This window comes from Mytilus californianus, unplaced genomic scaffold (genome assembly GCF_021869535.1).
Source record: "Mytilus californianus isolate M0D057914Y unplaced genomic scaffold, xbMytCali1.0.p SCAF_32, whole genome shotgun sequence".
Lineage (NCBI taxonomy): Eukaryota > Metazoa > Mollusca > Bivalvia > Mytilida > Mytilidae > Mytilus > Mytilus californianus.
In genome coordinates this window covers 1097088-1122151 of record NW_026262682.1, presented here as the reverse complement: position 1 = coordinate 1122151, position 25064 = coordinate 1097088, and the positions used below count along the sequence as shown (strand labels likewise).

Genomic DNA, 25064 nt, shown 5'->3' with positions numbered 1-25064 from the left:
AGTCCGAAAGACAAACAAGAGGACGCACTGAAGTACTTGCTTATTAAGACCAAATGTCATAAATATAAGCAATTATAGGGCACAGTTTGGCCTTCAACAAGGAGCCTTGACTCACACCAAAAAGTTAGCTTTAAAGGGCACCAAAATGACTGGTGAAAACGATTCAGATGGTGACAAACCAATGGCCAGACTTGTAAAAAAACAATTATTGAAAAAACAAATATGAAACACAGCAATAAGTGACAACTTTAAAATTACAGGCTGCTAACTTTGGATAGGTACATATTATATATATGCAGCGAGGTCAAACATTATTGGATTCAAACCAAATTACAGGCTTTGGCCTATTGCAGCCGAGTCATTCATGTTGTTTGGACACATCTACTCTTTCAATCATTTTTGGCAATAAAGGTTAAAATCCCAAGTACTCTTAATGATTGATTGATACTGAGTTTCAATTGATTTCTAAAAAGATTTTTTTTTTACAGAGTTACTTTAAGCAAAATGTAATATTGATATTCATCAGATATTCTCAAAAGAAAAGTTATAAAAAGGACACTGGCTGACTATCTGCAAGACTGTGATGCCATCATGAAATTATTCACAGGTATGAAATGTCCATCTGCATCAAAATCTCAAACTTTTAGTCAAGCTTGAGAATTTTCTTGTGAAAACAAGACATAGCGATCAAACATTCTGTCATATGTGTTGTTCAGCATGGACAAACGCTTCATAATGATCAAAAGATAGTACTCAAAGGAAACTTTTGTTTTGATTTTTGTAACTTTTTTCTTAAATTTACTACTAAATTGGATTTCTGGGGTTTTCTTCCAGTTAATATTACATTCAGTGAAAATAGAATAAAAAATCGATACCGTAGCCGACTTACTGAGGAACATGCATTCATTTTCAAAGAAGAAGATGATGAATAAGACCTATGAACTACAAGTTTTAATTTAAAAAAAAAAATACTGAATTTTGTACATTTTTTGCATGTAGTATGTACTCACAATAATATGGAATTAATGTTAAAATGCACCATGCTATTCATTTCACATTGATGCATTATTACCTTTTTTCATATAAATTACTTGACCTATTTTTACAATTTTACATTATAAACATGGATCTTAAGGATTTATTGTAAAATATTTGCAAGTCAAATCTACAAGTACATTGTACATTAAAGGTCCCAGGTGTGACTGTAACAACTGTACTGTAATACCCACTGTGGATGAATGCATTTGTTGCAAGGAAGTTGGTCCGGTTGCAGAAAAGATTGAAGATGGGGACCTTGATTGCATAACAGACCATGAGTGGTTCACTGGAAACTGTCTAAATAGACATGTCATTGAGGTCTCTTTGTATGGCTTTGTTGAAATGCAGGGACCAATTTAATATCGTCGATTTAACATAAATTTAACTTCACAACTATCATTTTTTAATTACAATTTCAGTCAGAAACATAATAAAAAAAATATCAAGACCAAGCTGATGATGAAATGCAAAACAAGGCAAAATAATTATTAATCTGGATAAACAAATATATCCCTCATGAAAATATGAAATCATCTTAATCAAATTTTCAGCATACTGATAAATCAGTTATAATAATATCCTTGTTCAAAATTTGAGAATCAATTTGTATAAAGAATTTGAATAATCTGTTAAATATGTATTTTTTTTCAGATTATATAAATATGTTGCGTACAGACGATTCACTCGTTGGATTTGGCATATTCTTGGTAAAAAAATAAGAAATGTGATACCAGCATGTGCAGTATTAAAAATTCGGGAGGCATTACCGTCTGAGGACTTTACTTAGTTCAAATATGTAAGACCTCCATGAAATAATTTGAAAATATTATTTCATGGAGGTCTCAATTTCACGCCCATACTTGTGGTTTAAATCTGGTTATATTTCATGTTTCCACAACCGACCATTCTGACCGGACTTGGCTGCAAACTTGATACATCCCGCACAGCCAAACGGACGCCCCACTTTGCAAGCGTTTTACTGCCGGTCGGAAGAAGACCAAGTGACCACACTTCTATTCCCCAGTCACCCTTGGGGGTTATCTCCCTTTGTGATTCACAAACAAATTCAAAGCATTGCAGGCACTGTCAAAAAAGTTTCAAAAATGAGATCAGGCAATTTGTTGGTTGAATGTTCCAACTAAAGTCTATCAACAAATCTGGTGACCATATTTCTATTCCCCAGTCACCCTAGGGGAGGTCGTCGTCGTAATCCGAAGACACATTTGGTTTCTGGACAATAACTTTAGTTTATGTTAATGGATCTCTATGCAATTTATCAAGAAGATTCATTACCACAAAAGCTGTTGGGATTGATTTTTGGGATTATGGTACCAAAAGTTTAGGAATTAGGGGCCGAAACAACCATTATTGTAGTTCTGGACAATAACTTGTGTGTAAGTGTATACATCTTTCTGACATTGTACAACACGGTACCATTACACAAAGGGAAGGCTATGATTGAGTTTGGGGGAAATTATCTCCCAATAAATCTGCCGAAAAAACAGGTAAAGAAGTGTTTAAGTCATGTGCACTTTTTAACTGCCCAGCATATCCTTACACAAGGTCATGTCTTCCCCGCAGCCATAGAAACGTTGGTAACAGCGACTACTAGATTGTCACGAAAGGATGCTGATTACTATAGTAAAGCTGATGTACATTGTAAAATGCTGTAGTTACAGAGCTATAAGCCAAACACTGCATTTTACCCCCATGTTTTATTTTAAGCCATGGCGGCCATCTTGGTCGATGGGCGGGGTCATCGGATACATTTTTTAAACTAGGTACCCTAAAGATGATTTAGGTTAAGTTTGGTTTCATTTGGCCTAGTAGTTTCAAAGGAGAAGATTTTTCTAAAAGTTAACGGACGATGACGGACGTCAAGTGATGAGAAAAGCTCTCTTGGCCCTTTAGGGCTAGGTGAGCTAAAAAGCCACAACCTTAGTAATCAGTTCGGATAATACTGTATTTTTCGAGTGGTGGACAAAAAGTCTCAGGACAAAAAGTCACAATTCAGTTTTGAGATTATTTTTCTTTGAACAAGAAAACACTTATTTTGAAAATATTTTTTCTGTATTTTTCTTGAAGTTGAATATATGAAGCAACTTTGTTATTAAAATTAATTCACTAAATATTAATAATGATCAAATAATTGTTAGGAAAACAAAATGTCAAAGTGGATTGGTTCTTAAATGGCTTCATTTGCCAATAAATATAATCCCTATTTTGACAATTTTACCTACTATGTCTGTTTTGTTCACGCATCGTTATAAATATAATGGAATTTGATGCGACTGTCATACAAGTGAGAGGTTAAGCGCTTTAAAATCAGGTTCAATCCACCATTTTCTACATTTGAGAATGCCTGAACCAAGTCAGGAATATGACAGTTGGTGTCCATTCGTTTGATGTGTGTTATCATTTGATTTTGCCATTTGATTACGGACTTTCCGTTTTGAATTTTCCTCGGAGTTCAGTATTTTTGTTAATTTAATTTTTGCATTATTAAAATTTAGTACATTTTCATTTATCAAGGATTATGAAGAATTTCCTTAACTTATAAATGAATATGTGTAATAAAAAGAAAATATTTCTAAATATATTTAAACAATTGTCGAAAAATTATTTCAGACTTTTTGTTCTATCGAATTTGTGACTTTCTGTCCGTTTACCTATTTTTCATGTAGAAATCGTGTAACTGCACCTCTTCATACTATAAACGACAAATTTATTTTTCATTACCTGTGTGACGTACAAAAAATAATTGGGACTCGCTGTCCTACTTTCTTTCGACAGGTATAATCATACGATTTTGTCCACCAGTAGCGTAGACGTTGACGAACTTGGAGCAATGTTATTCACAATCATAACTTCGTCGACGGGTTTATAGCCCATCGTCAGTAAGCCAAAGTGATATTAATCAAGTTTTATCTAGTTGTTCATCAAAAGCATCTGACGCAAGACACTTAAGGTTCATCAAAACAAATGGATGGATATGTCTGTATTTACACATCTAAAACTGCTCCGAGACTAACTTAAATTGCTAGGCCCATGCATCCACTAGATATATAAAGTTAAATGCACTGGTGGTGCCGTAAGATAATTTTTTTTTTTGATTTTTCATGTAGAAGGTGTTAAAATAAACAAATATTAAAAAGAAGATGTGGTATGATTGCCAATGAGCCAACTCTCCACAAGAGACCAAAATGACACAAGTGAACAATTATAGGTAATCGTATGGCCTTCAACAATGAGCAAAGCCCATACTGCATAGTTAGCTTTAAAAGGCCCCGACATGACAATGTAACACAATTCAAACGAGAAAACTAACGGCCTTATAAGTTGGGATACAACTTTGAGATGCTCGCTCTCGGGTTTAAATTGTATTGTACTGATTGGCATTGACAATAGGTATCTACACAACCATAATGGAGTTTTAAGGGTTTAACTGAGTGGACAGTATTGAAGGAATTCAAGTGTTTGTTTATATAATACACCTTCTTGAAAAAGGGGATAAAATATCCTTCAAAATCTACAAAGAAACACAAAATGCGCTGTCTTTTATATATCTAGTGGCCTTAAAACTTGTCCATCTGAACAGGCAAGTCTATACTCGGAGTAGTTTATGAGGTGTAAATACAGTCATGTTTGTCCGTTTGTTATGATAAACCTTAAGGTGGCAGAAACCAGTTATTTTACAATAAATCTTTAGAATTTCATGGATTTATGATTTTATTTTCTTAAAAATTCATTCAAGCTTATATACAAATAAAATGTATGGATTCAAGTAACTAAGATGTGTGCGTGCTTATGTGAATATATAGAAAACTTTTAAATTTGGGTGTCTGTCCAGCATGGATATTTTAAAATTTATAAATGCATTGCAAATAAGGCAAAAAATGTGATGCTCTGATACCAATCTAATCCTTAACTGCAGAATCCTGCTAAAAGCCGACAAGAATTTTAGGCAAAATTCAAGAGATAAATGATATTCAGTGAATTAGAGCCTTGTCCGAACCTATCCTTACCATCAAAATCTCAAGATATTTTTGTTTACATAAAACTGAAGTTTTTCCCCACTTTGATTGGATGCCGTCAAGTGAGGAGACCACAATTTTGACTTCTGATTGGACCCATTTGTGAAGGAAATCCCCAACCTGTGTATGCAACTACTTACTTGTGTAGTACAATAGCCTAGAATTTACATTCATTTATTTTTTCAGTCCACATGATGCAATTATATACCTCAATACTTAACTATAACCAAATTTCTGCGTGGGACACATGTTCTGGTACACCAAAACTGGTACCTACCACCTTTAACCACTTATTAAAAAGAATATATTTCCATTTTTTTTAGTCTGATTGAGTTCTGTAGTCATTTACCATTAAAAATACATGCAGTGCATATGGTTACGGCACAAAAAAAAACATTAATAGGCTTTGTAAGACCAAATTTATTAAAGCAATATTTGTGTCTTTTGCCGTCAAACTGCTTTGAATGCAAAAAAAATAGAAAAAAAGGATTGTGTTCATATTTAATAAATTTTATTGTGTGAGTTTTCTGGTACAGTGTATGAATTATCCAGCAGTTCTCAAAAATACTTTAGTTTATTGTTTCATGCATGATATAAAACCACTTACAACTGATCTCAGGAAGTATTTTTCCATTGTTTGAGGTATTAAAGAGTCTCAATTCTTGTCACTATCACTGTTCTGTTGACTGCAGTGCTGAAAAAGGCTTAGTTTTGAATAAACTAATATTTTTGGTACATATATTTCACTTTGTAGATCCATGCTGCACTAAACTAAGTGTACATTTATTCGCAATCAGTCTCATATCTCTTCTCCACATGAGCTAGCTGTGTAGGCCGCATGTTGAAATTTTAGAATTGCCACACTATTGCTGATGAGAGAGACCAGTTTTCTTATTTCTGTAGCCTGTCCTACAGTATCAACTATGTAGTAGACCTATAAAAAAAGAAGAATTCATATATTCATAGTTAAAAAGTAAATAAATAAGAAAATGTCCATATCATGTGAAATAAATCATTATAACAGGTAATATACAGTATAATCAGCTTTTTCTAGTGCTATGCTGAGGCTTATTTTACTTTTTTCTCTCTTTGTAATTGCTATTTCTATATATTTTATGATATAAAATCATTGTTTGGTGAATATAATCATTTTAAAACTAATCAATTGAGTGTCATTGTTTGTATTGGTATACAGAGTTATCTGTCTTGATATTTGATAATTCTTAAAATCCATGTAAAAACTATTTTCTTCCAAACAGACCTATACATTGACTGTGAATAAAAGAAATGTAACACCACACACCTGTAGAACCCTTAAAAAGGCACATTTTGTGATATGTTAAAATCATGTTTAGGCTTAAGGTGGCAGAAACCAGTTATTTTACAATAAATCTTTAGAATTTCATGGATTTATGATTTTATTTTCTTAAAAATTCATTCAAGCTTATATACAAATAAAATGTATGGATTCAAGTAACTAAGATGTGTGCGTGCTTATGTGAATATATAGAAAACCTTTAAATTTGGGTGTCTGTCCAGCATGGATATCTTAAAATTTATAAATGCATTGCAAATAAGGCAAAAAATGTGATGCTCTGATACCAATCTAATCCTTAACTGCAGAATCCTGCTAAAAGCCGACAAGAATTTTAGGCAAAATTCAAGAGATAAATGATATTCAGTGAATTAGAGCCTTGTCCGAACCTATCCTTACCATCAAAATCTCAAGATATTTTTGTTTACATAAAACTGAAGTTTTTCCCCACTTTGATTGGATGCCGTCAAGTGAGGAGACCACAATTTTGACTTCTGATTGGACCCATTTGTGAAGGAAATCCCCAACCTGTGTATGCAACTACTTACTTGTGTAGTACAATAGCCTAGAATTTACATTCATTTATTTTTTCAGTCCACATGATGCAATTATATACCTCAATACTTAACTATAACCAAATTTCTGCGTGGGACACATGTTCTGGTACACCAAAACTGGTACCTACCACCTAAGTCACTTTACAATAAGTGTAAATTATTTTTTTGTACGTCACACAGGTTATGGAACATAAAGTTGTCGTTTATAGTATAAAGCGATGCAGTTATACGGTTTCTACATTCAAAGAGATGAACACATAGTCTGGCGTTGTGGCTTTTCCAACGGTTAGGATGAGGTTTACTTATAATTATTAAATGTCATACTGCTCTTTATGTTCTATAATTGCGGATATGATGGGATAATAGAACTACATCAAAGGACCTATTATTTATATTATTAAATAGGGTCCACATTGGTCAATTATTATATATATATATATATATATTATGAATATCAACTTGACTTGTTTAAAACATTTATCATGTATTATGTTTCTTGTCACTTGTGTATACAATGTACTATGTTTACATTTTAACCCGCCAGGGTTTCATGTTTTGCAATAAAGTTTATTATATAATAAATAGATATTAATGTAAGAGATGGCACCAGATTCTACTAAAATTCGTCTTTCTGATATTTTTTTTTTGAAAAACTTTTTCAAATCTTCTATTATATACACTGTATATACTACACCATATATAAATATTCATGCATTTGTAATGTCTAAAATTAGACTTCATTTCACTCGAGGCGAATTGTATCATAGAAATCTACCCAACGTTTAACAGGGCCGTAAAAATTAAAATCACAAAATTCTAAACGGAAAGTCCCTAATCAAATGGCAAAATCAAATGATAAAACACATCAAACGAATGGATAACAACTGTCATATTCCTGACTTGGTACAGGCAGTTTCAAATGTAGAAAATGGTGGATTGAACCACACGAACGACATCGAGGCAAATGCCTCATGTTGGAAGTTTTAAAAACAAAAGCACCCCAAGGGTGACTGGGGAATAGAAATATGGTCACTACAGGTCTTCTTCCGACCGGCAGTAAAACCCTTGCCAAAGTGGGGCGTCCGTTTGGCTGTGCGGGATGTACAAGTACGCAGCCACGTCCGTTCAGAATGGGGACGTTAAATCCGATGCCTCGTGTAGAGATAGTGCCACGCTCTCTGCACGTTAAGAACCCTTGCAACAACTCTTTGAGGGGTCTGTAGGTGACCTGTTGCAAGGCTAAATTTCTGTCCCTACCCAATTTACCCTCATTTTCCAGTGGCAGTCTAAATTTCCCCGACCTTCTTCCCGGACGGCCTACATTACAGAAACAAAAGCTTGTCTTTATATCACTCTGATGAGTAACTTGCTTAAAGCAAGTTCTGTTCACCACCAGACGTTGCCCCCGTTTGTGTGGGATCTATGTTTTTCAAATGTAGTTAGTTTTCAGTGTTATTTGTCGTTATGTGTCTTAACTGTTCCCGGGGTATGTCTTTTGTTAATTAATTGCCTTTTTTTATCAGCTGTAGTCTTCTTAACCAACCCCCAAGGGTGACTGGGGAATAGAAGTTTGGTCACCATTGGTCTTCCTCCGACCGGCAGTAAAACCCTTGCTAAAGTGGGGCGTCCGTTTGGCTGTGCGGGATGTACAAATTTGCAGCCACGTCCGGTCAGAATGGGGACGTTAAATCCGATGTCTCGTGTAAAGAGAGTGCCACGCTTTTTGCACGTGAAGAACCCTTGCAACAACTTTTGGAGGGGTCCGTAGGTGAGCTGTTGCAAGGCTAAATTTCTGTCCCTATCCAATATACCCTCTTTTCCCGTGGCAGTCTAAATTTTTCCGACCTAAATCCCGGAAGCCCCTATTACAGACCTACCTATTGTATTTATTGTTAACTTGTTCTCGTCCTGAATATGCATGAAATATTTGCCACTGGACGTTAAGCAATCAACAATCAATCAATCAATCTTCTTTACCATCTCAATTAAGATGACTGCTGGTGGTGCTTGTGGTCTGGCCAATTCAGCAGCCTGATTCCTGTGAATAGGGTCAATTTCTTCAACTCCACTTGTTACATTTACTTTTGTGGCTGAAGTAATGATTATAGTGTTGTAATTGTAATTGCGGATCATAATGGAGCAGTTTTCTTTAATTGTTGATAATTTACTACTATCATAGAACTGTCTTTTTTTGTGGCACCGGTCTGGTCTGCAAATCCAATTGTAATTGTAGACTCTGGATATATAAAGTCAACAGTAGTCTACTGCTGTTAAAAAGTCATAAACCGATAGAGAGAAAACAAATCCGGGTAACAAACTAAAACCGAGGGAAACGCATCAACTATAAAGAGGAAAACAACGAAACTTCGAAAACTGAAGTGCAACAAAAAACAAACAACAATGCAACATATATATAGAAACGAACTGTTAGATAACAACTGCCATATTCCTGACTTGGTACAGAACATTTTAAGTAAAAAATGGTGGGTTGAACCTGGTTTTGTGGCTAGCCAAACCCAAGCGCTTCATGGCAATGTTATATATACCGCTGGAATGACAACATTTCATGACGGGAATACAATATACATAAATACAAGAACACGAAAGACCGAGAAATATTTAAATGAATAATACAATAGTACATTCCGACATGTTAACCACAAAATCACTTCCTTCTCTGCGAGTCTCTCTGGGTGCCGACTGTCATTCTTACAAAACCCGTACACGCAATGCTTTTTTAGCATCGTTAATTATAAATGCTTTCGTTGACACTGGTTACAATGGTGGATTTGGAAATTGTGATCGCCTTTTGGTAGTTACTATATATTTCGAAATAACGTACTTCCGGTATGACTATAGTCCAAAAAATGTGCAAGAGCTCATTTAAGGGATATAATTAAAATGTAAAATTAAGTTCATGCAGGTTCTAACAGTTAACTTGGCCTATGTTTGAAAGTTTCTCAATTTTACTCTTGATTTATATTGTTTATGGTTGGTACTCTATGGATATATTCAATTATGTTGTTGCAGATTTGAAGGGGCACTAGCTGTCAAATTCATGTTCACCGATTTGACTCAAATTTTCATATTTGATCTATAACAATGTAAAACATTTATCCAAATTATATAAAGAAAATTATGTGTTACATACATCCACAAGTGTTAAACCACTATTTATTGAACATTTTTCAATGGAAACTAACAACTATTGCTATATGGAGAGTAAGTGCAACTTCTGTCTTGTCTAGAGACTTTTTGTTTATTAAACCAGGACTATGCTGTGAAGACAGTTTAATGATGTCCTGATATTATAGACTGTCATTGGATGACAGAATGTCTGACATGATGGCCTTAAAATATATATAAAATTATAATAGTATACATAAATTAGGCCGTTAGTTTTCTTGTTTGAATTGTTTTATATTGTCATTTCGGGGCCTTTTATAGCTGACTACTTCGGTATGGCCTTTGGTCATTGTTGTTTCTGTGTCATTTTGGTCTCTTGTGGAGAGTGGTCTCATTGGCAATCATACCACATCTTCTTTTTTTATATATGGATATGCATTCATCTATAAGTCTAATTGAATTAAAGCGTTTAACACATTTACAAAACAATATAAACAACCATAATTTTCATTGAGCAAAGAATATTTTCGTGCTGCCATAGAAGTTAATTATTCCTTTAAAATTCACATAACATCGTTCTTTATGGAACATAAGTTGATGAAGGCAGAATATCAATTTTACTGTAGGATCAGATTTCTGGTTGTTGACTGGCTAATAATGTTTGTTTCGCTTACCACTGATTTAACTTGTACTGGAAATTCGGTTTAGTTCCTTGAACATGCACATTCAATTTCAAAAACCAATATGGAGATAATGCTAGGTTGTGAAAGGCGTCTTTGTTAACAAGCCGACTGATATCAACCTAAAAAAACTGATTTGAAATGGTATTGATATCCTGTTATTAGTTGATGAGAGGCGTGCTTGAATGGCTTCTTCAGATATCAGAATATGGTAATAAGCACTCTTCTGATACTTGCGGTTGATGAACACCATCTATCACATGTGTTGGTAGATGTCTGTCTGTTTTCCATGTTTAGTCAAACTTGGGAAAGTTTTCCCTATTGACCAGGAACAGCTCACCCTACAAGAAAAAAAACACTAATTACATGTAGGAAATTGAAATGTTTTAAAAGTCCCATTTATAGAAGCTCATTAGCAATTTGAAACAAACATCCAAATATGACCAAATATAGACTTGTCAACTCTTGGTGTTATAATACACTGTAGTCTTGACTTGTAAGAGTAAAGGTTTTTTGTATTTCGTAGTATATATCAAACTGAATACCTGGTGTGTTAGATACATCCATTCTACACATATAAAGCTGTAAAATGATAAATTCTTGCCAGACGGCATACTTTAAGGAATTAAAATATGCATAAAATTACATGATTCAAGTCCCATAATACTCCAGAAATCTATTACTTATAGGGATATTACTTTCATAGATCACAAATATGGTTTTTCTTGGTAAATTGAATGATCGATACATAGGCCTGTGCAACCGGAGATTAATTGTCCTCAGCCGGATGATAAAAATATGTTCAACATTGAATGACAAACAGCATATGCCTTACATCCAGTATTGACATGTAGGAATCAAGATTAAGTAGGACATCTTAAAATGTTAAACTGGTCAGACGTAAATACAGTAAGGGTAGTGCTAGTCCTTCCTGCAAGCGCAGGTTTATCATGGGAAGTAGCTTCTTTACTATCTGTGTCTGACTTGTCGTGGTCTCCTTTTTGATCTGGTAAAAAAATCTTACAACTAGTGGGAAGCCAAAATTAGCTTCCTCAGCCAACTCTTAAAGATTGAGACCGTCCACGGGCTGCTTTTGGGTCTGTGTTGGTTCCAGCTCTGTAAAAGTCATAACATTTGAAATTTGATATGAAAACATTATCATGGCTTTTGAGAGAATATGGGACTAGGATACAGTATTGATCCCTGGGTGATTGACAAAAATGTGTGTTCAATATACATTTTACAAATTTAATTCAAATATGTGATCAAAAATATACCTCAAGGTTTAAATTAGAGATGAAGGACATCAAATTACAGACCTGATTTATAAGCTAATGTGCCATGATGAGTGGCATAATTTGGGAGTACTCATCATTACCATTGGTATCACGAGTAACGCAATGGATAAAAAAGGATAAGGAGGGAGTCCAAAATCTGATACTGTGCAAAATCCAGAACCATCCTCAAATGAAGTTTCTGAAAAAACGAAATAAATGATTATTTTATTTAACGTCAAGATGAATTGATGATTTTTTTAAAAGTATTTTTCTTCCTTTTATCTCCTTACCATATCTGGATACTATATTACCCAAGTTTTTTCAGGTTTATGCGTGTTTCTAGGTCTTCTTTTATTTTAAAAGTTTGTCTTTGGCGTATTAGTTTTATCAAAGGTACTTTGCTTGTATTATTTAATTCATATAAGAAAAATTTAACGATAATGATTTGTTTGACATTTTAGAGTCATATATATGGTGTTGTTAGATTCAAGAAAAATAGTAATGTTCACAAGATATCTTTGCAAGTCTTTTTCTTTACCTGAGTTGCCTCGCTGATTGCAAATTCGTACTCCATTGCACGCCTACTCCTGGTTGTAAATCGTTGAGGCGTAGATTTGTTTTGGATATGCGAATTCAGTGTTGACACATAAACTATGTGCGTCGGATCTTTTGATTTTCGCCCGTTGTGAAATGAGCACCACAGACTTTAATATGTTATGTCTCTGTCAATTCTCCATTTTTCTTTCCTAATTGTCTTCCTGTAGCTATGATCCATGCGTTCGTCTTGAATGTGATACAGTAGGTATCCAATTTCATGACTAAAGAAGTAGAGAAAGATGGCAAACACCAATCTCTGATGACCTGCCATCAACTCTTAGACCAGCTTTTTGCTCTGTGCATTCAGCTGTCTCTTTCCCCCAAGGGTGACTGGGGAATAGAAGTATGGTCACAATTGGTCTTCCTCCGACCGGCAGTAAAACCCTTGCTAAAGTGGGGCGTCCGTTTGGCTGTGCGGGATGTACAAATTTGCAGCCACGTCCGGTCAGAATGGGGACGTTAAATCCGATGCTTCGTGTTGAGAGTGCCACGCTCTTTGCACACTAAGAACCCTTGCAACAACTCCTTGAGGGGTCCGTAGGTGACCTGTTGCAAGGCTAAATTTCTGTCCCTATCCAATATACCCTCATTTCCCGTGGCAGTCCAAATTTCCCCATCCTTCATCCCGTACGGCCTCTATTACAGGACCTACCTATTGTATGTATTGTTACCTTGTTCTCGTCCTGAATATGCATGACATATTTGCCACTGGACGTTAAGCAACCAACAATCAATCAATCTAATACATAACCTACCTATTGTATTTATTGTTAATTTGTTCTCGTCCTGAATATGCATTAAATATTTGCCACTGGACGTTAAGCAACCAACAATCAATCAATCAATCAGCTGTCTCTTGTATTTACTGTCTAGTTTATTCATGTAAGATTGAAATATTTTAACAGCCAAGTCAGAGGTCTTGTTATCAGGCGAGTTTCATTTTCGAAATCGCTGTTCTCACTTGACATCAAATCGATTTTCATGGCCTTCATCAGTTTGTCCTCTTCTGACATTGGCAGTTTCTTGACCTGAACGGCCATAACTCTATTTTGTAGCTTCTGTAAAAAAAACTGTTCAATTTGATTTTAATTGACTAGTGATATTTATGAGACACAAGCAATAATTTTCTGCATGCAGTTATTCTTTATGCAGTTATTATCAAAATCATATGTTCAAAAATATTCTAATGAGTGACCCAAAAATATCTTGTGGAATAATTATTATTAAAAGAATAGCTAAAAGTTGTGACTATGCATGAAATTTAGCTGCATTAGAAAACATGAAATGTGCATATAGTACATTTATACTCTGCTCCTATTATGATTTTCCATTTGCAGAGGACCATAAAATTGCGGTCAAAACTCTTAATTTAGCATTGTAATTGCAATTATCTCTCCTGTTAGCAAATACTATTTTGTAAACGGTCACATCCACATAAGAAAAGATCGTCTTCCCCTATGTCTGCTGCTTTGATTTGTAAGCATATATCATGTACCCACTGCCCGTATAGGTTACATTCAACCAATAAAGGGAAGTGCTCAGGATATGCGTGTGATGTTTTCAAGCAACATGACAACCCTTCAAAGGCACATTCTTATAGATATGCAGCATATGGTCCAGGTGAGCACACTGGTGGTACAAAATGACGTAAAGAGGCATAGCTGTAATATCATATTATATACACATTTTAAGGAAAACCATGATACTCTTATTTAATAGAAAATTGTAAGAAATTAATCATCAATAAAATTTGTAAGCTACAGATGTATAAGAAAATCGGAACTAAGGCGACTTCTTTGTGCATTTGCTCCATATCTATTTTTCTCAAATCAATATTTCATAATGTCACAATCAATCAGTCTTTTGTGCAAACAAATTAAATACTTTGTACTCCAGCTTCCAATAAACAAAAATAGGCAACTATGAAATAGCTAGTAGTGCATACAGTGGCGTGGAAGACCAAATAATCAATCAATTAATTGCTAAAGTGGGGCGTCCGTTTGGCTGTGAGGGATGTACAAATTTGCAGCCACGTCCGGTCAGAATGGGGACGTTAAATCCGATGCCTCGTGTAAAGGGAGTGCCACGCTCTCTGCACGTTAAGAACCCTTGCAACAACTCTTTGGGGGGTCCGTAGGTGACCTGTTACAAGGCTAAATTTCTGTCCCTATCCAATATACCCTCATTTCCCGTGGCAGTCTAAATTTCTCCGACCTTAATCCCGGACGCCCCTCTTACAGAACCTACCTACTAGTATTGTATTTATTGTTAATTTGTTCTCGTCCTGAATATGCATGAAATATTTGCCACTGGACGTTAAGCAACCAACAATCAATCAATCATCTGTGAATCTTGGATTTTCTCCTTCTTTAAACCTGAAAGAGATGATTTTTTTCTATTCATACAGTCAATATATTGTGATTGAGGAAATCATAATCTCATGCAAACAATGCACATTTTCTGTATTGATCTTTAACTTATTTGTTTCAAAGTGAAAACAGTTCTATGTCATATAATGATATATATCTTGTATTATATATAGGGATTAATGTAGGGCGCCAGTTTTTTGTTGTAATATATATTAGCAATTAAAGTATTGATCTTTTAAATCTAGAAATTTTATTATGCCTTGGGAGTCGGCTTGTTATTTTTTATTATTTTTAAAAGCGTGATTCCATACCCCACGACGAGGACGTGGTTCTACTTTGGGGTTCATATTTTTTTTAAATTTTAATCATTATAGTAATATTAACATTCATATCTAACATAATCTTTATACATTTTGTACATGGTGGTCCAATTTTGATAAGCCGTAACCCCCAAGGGTGACTGTGGAATAGAAGTATGATCACCATTGGTCTTCCTCCGACCAGCAGTAAAACCCTTGCTAAAGTGGGGCGTCCGTTTGGCTGTGCGGGATGTACAAATTTGCTGCCACGTCCGGTCAGAATGGGGACGTTAAATCCGATGCCTCGTGTAAAGAGAGTGCCACGCTCTTTGCACGTTAAGAACGCTTGCAACAACTCTTTGAGGGGTCCGTAGGTGACCTGTTACAAGGCTAAATTTCTGTCCCTATCCAATATACCCTCATTTCCTGTGGCAGTCTAAATTTCTCCGACCTTAATCCTGGAAGCCCCATTACAAAACCTACCTATTGTAATTATTGTTAACTTGTTCTCGTCCTGAATATGCATGAAATATTTGCCACTGGACGTTAAGCAACCAACAATCAACCAATCAATTGATACGCCGTAGGTTTTGTACCACTAAGATTCACTGTGTATTAGCCTTTTTTGAAGATTTAGTTTTTGCACTTTTCGTACGTTTCCTTTGACAAGGCTTACGTCCGTCTGCACTTGATTTGGGAATTGATCCTACCATCTGTTGGAGTAGTGTACTCGGGTTTTGTGTTTAACTTTCTCCCTTAAGTCAAGAATGTTTGCAATGCAAATGCCTTTTCTTTCTCCGATTTAATCTGTCAGAGAGATGACATGCATAAACGTCTAATCTTCTAAGAGACAACTCATAGTCAAATTTATGATCTTTTGTCTGACAGTATGGTGTACATATTTATTCACAGCTTTTAGTCTGACTTAAAACCAAACCAGAAACTGATCTTTGGATTATTTCTGCCATTTTTGCTGAAACTATGTTTTACATTTTTCTCAAAACACACACATTCGTGTGCAGTTTTTGAAGCAGTTACCACAGAGGTGTGCCATATTTAGAATGTAATATTGACATTGCAGGGTATTGCGGCGACGTGACAAACTCAGTTCGGTCCTCAGTATTTGCCCTTGACCAAGGGAATATGAAAGAACGTGTCCACTATAGTATAACTATATTACTTCTAATATGAATTTGTCGAAGCTCGGGTCGGGGAAATTTAAATCCTGTACAAAAGGTTTTGTTTAATACCGCACAGTACCAAACACTCTGTTATTATATGTTTAAGCACTACACAAATGTACTGATATTGATGATCTCCGTGTCATGTGATAGCTTACTGACAGCTTTAAACACTCTCCACGGTATACTTCTGTTGCCTTTCTAATACTGAGAATGAAAACAAATTATGACGTCATTTTACAGTAGTTCGAGTTTTACACTAGTCCGAGTATTAAAAGAGATGAGCTCTTGTTTAGGTACTTATGGCATGACATCCACCTACTTGCACAAAAAAAAAAACAAATCTCGCAGATAATTATATTTATTTCATTTTATACCAGAAAAGCTGAACAAGAGATACTAGTAAAGTTAGGCGTGAAAAAGTGTATTCAAACCACAAAAACAATTATACCAATGATATTACAATATATACTGCTTAATTAGTAGTGGTACTTTACTTTACCACCAAATTCTAATAATACCAAGAATGTTTCAATAAATAGATCATCTAACATCATAGTACTACTTACTACACCATAAAACCCAATTACACTACACCTTTATAGACAATTATACGAAACATGTTCAGCATGTATACCATCATACAACATAGAACACCTTATTACACCGTTTAAACCCACTATACCAAGGATATTTCAAAAGATACACAATCTAACATAGTACTACATCCTATAAACCAATTATACAAATAAGGTCTACTTGGTTCTCCTCCCCTCTTGGCATTGAAAAGTGTAGTTCTTTCTACCACACGATCTCCTAGCTGGGGATATTCATTAACTTCTGACATATGATATTGATCACCTATCTGAGCAATTCCAGTAAGAGTGTAATTTCTCAATCTTCTTCCATCATCAATATGAGGTAGATTGTGTCCGCCTCATTTTACTGTCTATTCTTGAAACAATTATGCTCGGCTCCATCAATAATCTTATTTCTGTAATAATCAAATGATGTTTTAAATTCCTTACATTTTTGACAGCTCATCTTCCCTCCCCCCTTTGCAATACATGTTGCCCTTATATTTGTCTTATAAGATTGGTTAAAAGATGAACCCAGATTGCATACCACCATCGTCCTTTGCAGCTAAAACATGGATAGCCATCTGTAATGGTGGTAAAATGTTCTAATTTAAACATGTATAATGTTACATTTATATTTATGCCTTGCCTTTTAGACAAAATAAAGGATTTGCATGCATTGCCATGTGCTTCAATATAATTTTGTTAATTGAGTTTATATCCTGCTACGCATGGCATTTCCAAAGGACCAGGATAACATGTAGCTGCAGGTATTAAACAGGAACAAAAATATAAATTTATACAAATTAGTTAAAAAAGAAAACGTTTATCATGATTATGGTATAACGAATATTCAATCAAATATTGTTAATAGATAATATCCAGTATTATTCATATCACAACTCATCACACTAACAACAGAAAGCAATAATATACATCATTTACTTATGTTCTCTTAACAGGGAGAGAAACCATGAAAATATAAATAGATGACTTAGGTAACACAATATAACATAATAAGTGTCAAGTATTATACATACCTGTGGTAGTACGACAACTGACTGTCCTTTCCAATGTCACCTCCTTAAATCTTTGAATAACAACAGGGTCTTTCATGTGAAGTGGTCCTGTAATATATTTTAAACGTTAAATAAATCGATTAACAGTATATGACTTATAAAAATATTATGTTTGAATAATAGATATTAGTTTTTGGTCATTGGTGTGTCCTTGTCTTATTCAACCTTTTAGTTTTAAGTAAGATATTTGGCCGTTTTGCTGTGCCCTTAGGTTTGATGTTATTGTTTTGGTAAGGGTCATCCGGGGCTGGCTGCCTGTTAGTTCCTGCTCAATTAAAGTTCATGTGGTTAGCTGCCGATTTCTTATTTTATTACATTCAGTGTCTCGGTGATGTCTTTGTGCCATTAATACATTTCCGTTCTTTTTCATATTAATCTTCATTCATACCTTCCGTCAAAATTTCACCCCTCTGCTAATAAAACATGGCAAAGTTGGATGCTGAAGTGCCTTCTTCTTACCAATGTTTGGCACAAAATTAGAGAGATAAAGATATTGTTAAGGAGGGATGAATAAAATATAAGGAATATATAGGCATGTCATACTGTATTTAATATAAAGTTAGTGAGATATAAAATCAACCATTGATAATGTTTTCAAAATGCAAAGATTTAAGCCATGACTTACTAAATGAATATAAGCAAGAAAGAAAATAAGTGAATATTTGTTAAAATTGTTGAATAAAGTAAAGTTATTATTGACTTAATGATTTAAATATTTATACGATCAAAACCGTAAACTATTATCTATATAATGTGGTAGATGAAAGGTCACATCTATCTTTAAAAATTGTTCTGATTCATTGTAAAAAAATAATCAATAAAGAAAGTGAACGATTTAAGGTTACATCTATAACAATTATCTATAAGAAGTGGTTGAATCTGGTAAATGTAATGAAGTAATCAATAAAGAAAATATAACTGATCTTTTAATTTTTTTCTAAATCTATCAATGGTCCTTTTGCATTGTGTAATATTTTTATTGTGTTGTTTATATGCCTTCAACCATATGGGGTATACATGTGCAGTCAGTTCGTTAATAAATATAAATAAAATTTCTTCGATATTGTATCAAAATGGAAAAATTAAGGAGACATTGAGGGTTACACCCCTATTTTTCCTTAAAAATATAATTTTCATGGTTGCAAACATTTTCTTTCGTCTTTCAGGAACGAATTTCTCAGATGTCGGCAGATGATTTGAGAGAAAAATTGTGTTAAGCATGTTTGACAAGGATCCATCAATAATGTTGAACATTGTAGACAGGGATTCACAAACAGAAATTCAAGGATACCATCTTAGACCAGAGAGTAATGCCCCACCTTGGTGTGTTTGTACCAAGTGCAGAGAAATGCCCACTGAGGAGGAGAAAAAAAATGTTGCAAGCAAACACCACAAAATTACACATCCACATTACCGGTTAGTTTTTTAGCTCACCTGGCTCGAAGGGCCAAGTGAGCTATTCTCATCACTTGGCGTCCGTCGTCGTTAACTTTTTACATTTTGAACTTCTTCTAGAGAACCACTGAATGGAATGAAACCAAACATGGCATGAATGTTCCTTATGAGGTGCTGACCAAGTGTTGTTACTTTGTAGCTGATCCATCATCCAAGATGGCCGCCAGTGGGGGACTTAGTTTAACATAGCACCCTATGGGAAATGCATACAAATGACTTCTTTTAGAGAACCAGTGAATAGAATGAAACCAAACATGGCATGAATGTTCCTTATGAGGTGCTGACCATGTGTTGTTACTTTGTAGCCGATCCATCATCCAAGATGACCGCCAGCGGGGAACTTAGTTAAACATAGGACCCTATGGGAAAAACATACAAATGTCTTCTTTTAGAGAACCACTGAATGGAATGAAACCAAACATGGCATGAATGTTCCTTATGAGGTGCTGACCAGGTGTTGTTACTTTGTAGCCGATCCATCATCCAGGATGGCCGCCAGCGGGGGACTTAGTTTAACATAGGACCCTATGGGAAATACATAAAAATGTCTTCTTTTAGAGAAGCAATAAATAGAATGGAACCAAACATGGCATGAATGTTCCTTATGAGATGCTGACCAAGTGTTGTTACTTTGCAGTCGGTCCATCATCCAAGATGGCCACCAGCGGGGGACTTAGTCTAACATAGGACCCTAAGGGAAATACATACAAATGTCTTCTTTTGGAGAACCACTGAATTGAATGAAACCAAACATGGCATGAATGTTCCTTATGAGATGCTGACCAGGTGTTGTTACTTTGTAGCCTATCCATCATCCAAGATGGCCGCCAGCGGGGGACTTAGTTTAACATAGGACCCTATGGGAAATACATAAAAATGTCTTCTGTCAGAGAACCACTGAATGGAATGAAACCAAACATGGCATGAATGTTCCTTATAAGGTGCTGACCAAGTGTTGTAACTTTGCAGTCGGTTCATCATCCAAGATGGCCGACAGCGGGGGACTTAGTTTAACATAGCACCCTATGGGAAATACATACAAATGTCTTCTTTTAGAGAACCAGTGAATGGAATGAAACCCAACATGGCATGAATGTTCCTTATAAGGTGCTGACCAAGTGTTGTTACTTTGCAGCCGATCCATCATCCAAGATGGCCACCAGCAGGTGACTTAGTTTAACATAGGACCCTACGGTAAATACATACAAAATGTCTTCTTTTAGAGAACCACTGAATAGAATGAAACCAAACATGGCATGAATGTTCCTTATGAGGTGCTGACCAAGTGTTGTTTCTTTGCAGTCGGTCCATCACCCAAGATGGCCGACAGCGGGGGACTTAGTTTAACATAGGACCTTAGGGAAATACATACAAATGTCTTCCTTAAGGGAACCACTCAATGGAATGTAACCAAACATGGCATGAATGTTCCTTATGAGGTGCTGGCCAAGTGTTGTTACTTTGTAGCAGATCCATCATCCAAGATGGCCGCCAGCGTGGGACTTAGTTTAACATAGGACCCTATGGGAAATACATAAAAATGTCTTCTTTTAGAGAACCACTGTATGGAATGAAACCAAACATGGCATGAATGTTCCTTATTAGGTGCTGACCAAGTGTTGTAACTTTGCAGTTGGTCCATCATCCAAGATGGCCAAAAGCGGGGGACTTAGTTTAACATAGGACCCTATGGGAAATACATACAAATGTCTTCTCTTAGAGAACCAGTGAATGGAATGAAACCAAACTTGGCATGAATGTTCCTTATAAGGTGCTGACCAAGTGTTGTTACTTTGCAGCCGATCCATCATCCAAGATGGCCGCCAGTGGGTGACTTAGTTTAACACAGGACCCTACGGTAAATACATACAAAATGTCTTCTTTTAGAGAACCACTAATGGAATGGAACCAAACATGGCATGAATGTTTCTTATGAGGTGTTGACCAAGTGTTGTTTCTTTGCAGCCGATCCATCATCCAAGATGGCCGCCAGCGGGGGACTTAGTTTAACATAGGACCCTATGGGAAATACATACAAATGTTGTCTTCAGGGAACCCCTGAATGGAATGAAACCAAACATGGCATGAATGTTCCTTATGAGGTGCTGACCAAGTGTTGTTACTTTGCAGTCGGTCAAGCATCCAAGATGGCCAACAGCGGGGGACTTAGTTTATAAAAGGACCCTATGGGAAATACATACAAATGTCTTCTTTTAGAAAACCACTGAATAGAATGAAACCAAACATGGCATGAATATTCCTTATAAGGTGCTGACCAAGTGTTGTAACTTTGCAGCGGTCCATCATCCAAGATGGCCAAAAGCGGGGGACTTAGTTTAACATAGGATCCTATGGGAAATACATACAAATGTCTTCTCTTAAAGAACCAATGAATGGAATGAAACCAAACATGGCATGAATGTTCCTTATAAGTGCTGACCAAGTGTTGTTACTTTGCAGCCGATCCATCATCCAAGATGGCCGCCAGTGGGTGACTTAGTTTAACATAGGACCCTACGGTAAATACCTACAAAATGTCTTCTTTTAGAGAACCACTGAATGGAATGGAACCAAACATGGCATGAATGTTTCTTATGAGGTGCTGGCCAAGTGATGTTACTTTGTAGCCGATCCATCATCCAAGATGGCCGCCAGCGGGGGACTTAGTTTAACATAGGACCCTACGGGAAATACATAGAAATGTCTTCTTTTAGAAAACCACTGAATAGAATGGAACCAAACATGGCGTGAATGTTCCTTATGAGGTGCTGACCAAGTGTTGTTACTTTGCAGCCGATCCATCATCCAAGATGGCAGCTTGTAGGGGGAGGGGGCTTAGTTTAACATAGGACCCTATGGGAAATACATACAAATGTCTTCTTTTAGAGTACCACTGAATGGAATGAAACCAAATATGGCATGAATGTTCCTTATGAGGTGCTGACCAAGTGTTGCTACTTTGTTGCCGATTTACTGTTCAAGATGGCCACCAGGATATTTTATTAAATAACGGGACCAATATTAATCCAAATTTGGCCTCAATCATTATTTGGGTATCTGTTATGATTTTTATCTATCTTTACATGATTTCTAAAACCAAAGTAGAGTCAGGTGAGCGACACAGGCTCTGGAGAGCCTCTAGTTTTAGTCCCTCTTGTATTTTTTTTAATTAGCAGGTCTTCAGAAAAAATACCCAGACATGTGACTTTATATGGGTCAACTATTTAAATCAATTTAAAAGAGGGACAGTCAAACTCATAGATTGAAAACAGACTGACAACGCCATGGCCAAAAATAAAAAGACAAACGGACAAATAATAGTACAGATGACACAACATAGCAAACTAAAGACTAAGCAACACGAACCCCACCAAAAACTGGGGGTGATCTCAGGTGCTCCGGAAGGGTAAGCAGATCCTGCTCCACATGTGGCACCCGTCGTGTTGCTTATGTTATTACAAATCCGGTAAATAGTCTAATTCGGTAAGTCACATTCGTGAAAAGGGAAGGGTATTGTAGTTACGACATAAGGAACATATCCGATATCATCTGTGAAACGGTTATCCCATAACGGTCAACCAATTCGTGATGGCGTCCGTAAAATTTACGAAGGGATGATTTGAACTTCATCATTTGGAACTCTTGGCTTAATAGCTTCCTTGTGAGCAGCAATCCTCTATCAAGGAAATCATGATAGGAAACACAAGCCCGGGAATATCGTATCAGTTGGGAGATATATACTCCGTATGCAGGCGCTGCTGAAATGTTGCTACATAGAAATGGAAAGTTCACAATTGGGAAGCTGAAATCATCTCTTTTGTCGTAAAGTTTTGTTTTCAACCGACCCTCATTGTCAATTTCTAGATGTAAGTCAAGATATGAGGCAGACTTAACTGTATCTGTAGTATCCTTTATATATAGTTCGATGGGATAGATTCGTTCAACATAGTCACCAAATTTTGTATTATTTTGTGAGAGAACATCATCTATATAGCGGAACGTAGAGTTAAAGGATATTGCTAACTTCTTATCTTTCTTCCTAAGAAGTTCCTGTATGAAGTCAGCCTCATAATTAATAAAGAAACAAGTTAGCAAGAAGAGGGGCACAATTGGTTCCCATTGGAATTCCGACAGTCTTGAAAAACACGTCCTCCAAACGTAACAAATATGTTGTCAACCAAGAAATCAAGCATCTTGATAATGTCAGTTTCAGTGATTTTTTTTATTTGAATCAGAGTGATTCTTTACAAAGTAGGATTTATCCCTCCCCAAGACAAGATACTTGTATCTACGTTCGCCATTCTTTTTAATGAAACAAAGTAATACCAACTCTTTCAGTTTGCTTTTAGTTTGGAATGGGGAATACTTGTGTAAAGTGTAGCAAAGTCAAATGTTTTAATACTATTGCAAGATGAGAGAGTCTTAGATTGTATGTACTCTAAAAGATCTTTGGAATTTTTTAGTATCCACATCTGATTCACGCCACCTCTAGAATAGGCAGTTTCACAATAACTTTGGAGCCCGGCTTTGATTGCTGATAAAATAGATGTTAATAATTTAGAAAGATGTTTCGTGGAGCACTTGGAAAACCCAGCAATATACCGTTGTTTGTAAGGACACTTATGTAGTTTAGGTATCCAATACAGTGATGGAAGATCCAGTTCTTCATCTTTGGTTGAAATTCCAAAGGAACATAGATAGAACAGACCTATGATTATCCAGGATTTCCTCTTTGGTAAGTGTCGTGAGGGTATATGTTGAGTTTCCAAGTGAATTGTCAATACCTAATTCATTTATCAAGCAGTTTATGTAATGATATTTACACACAAAAACGATGTTGTTTGGGGCTTTATCTGCAGGGACAACAACATATTTGTCATGGAGGTAGGACAAGTGTTTTGCAACATTTGGGTCTTTAAAAATTGATGTAGCGTGGGTATTTGTATGCCCATTTAGTTTCTTAATTCGGATTTGTATCAACGACATCACAGCATTAATCCATTTTGAAAGAGTATCTAGATAATCTGCAACTCTACTGAAGCCTAGCCACCTAGGAAAACCATACCTTCACATTGAATCTGTATAGCTTTGACCATTATTCTGCTAGTAGTTTATAGAAAAAATGCATAAATATTTTTTTCCTAGATAAATTACACTCTTGTTCCATTTCAGGATTTTGATTTGGTTGCATTAGATCCTTTGGAAGAAGATATAGACAAGACGTTTTGGCTGCAGGTGAAGATGATGATTATAATGAAAGCAACCGCCATACAGCCTACAGGCAATACATCTTAAGGATCCATGGTCACCTTGGTGCAGGAAACAGAAGGATCGTTCCAAGCTGTTGTGTCTGGAAGATTAGAGACAAATATCCAGATAGTTTTGGAAAAACATGGGGTTTATTGGTGGTCGAGTACAACATTATTAAATATGTATAATAGTTATCAAAGGTACCAGGATTATGATTTAATACGCCAGA

The 25064-nt window shown here is 35.7% G+C and overlaps 1 pseudogene; it reads left to right on the top strand.

Annotated features, from left to right (window-relative positions):
• The first annotated feature begins 145 nt into the window (after positions 1-145).
• On the top strand, positions 146-25013 carry LOC127736523 (P2X purinoceptor 7-like; annotated as a pseudogene).
• The last annotated feature ends 51 nt before the right edge of the window (positions 25014-25064 follow it).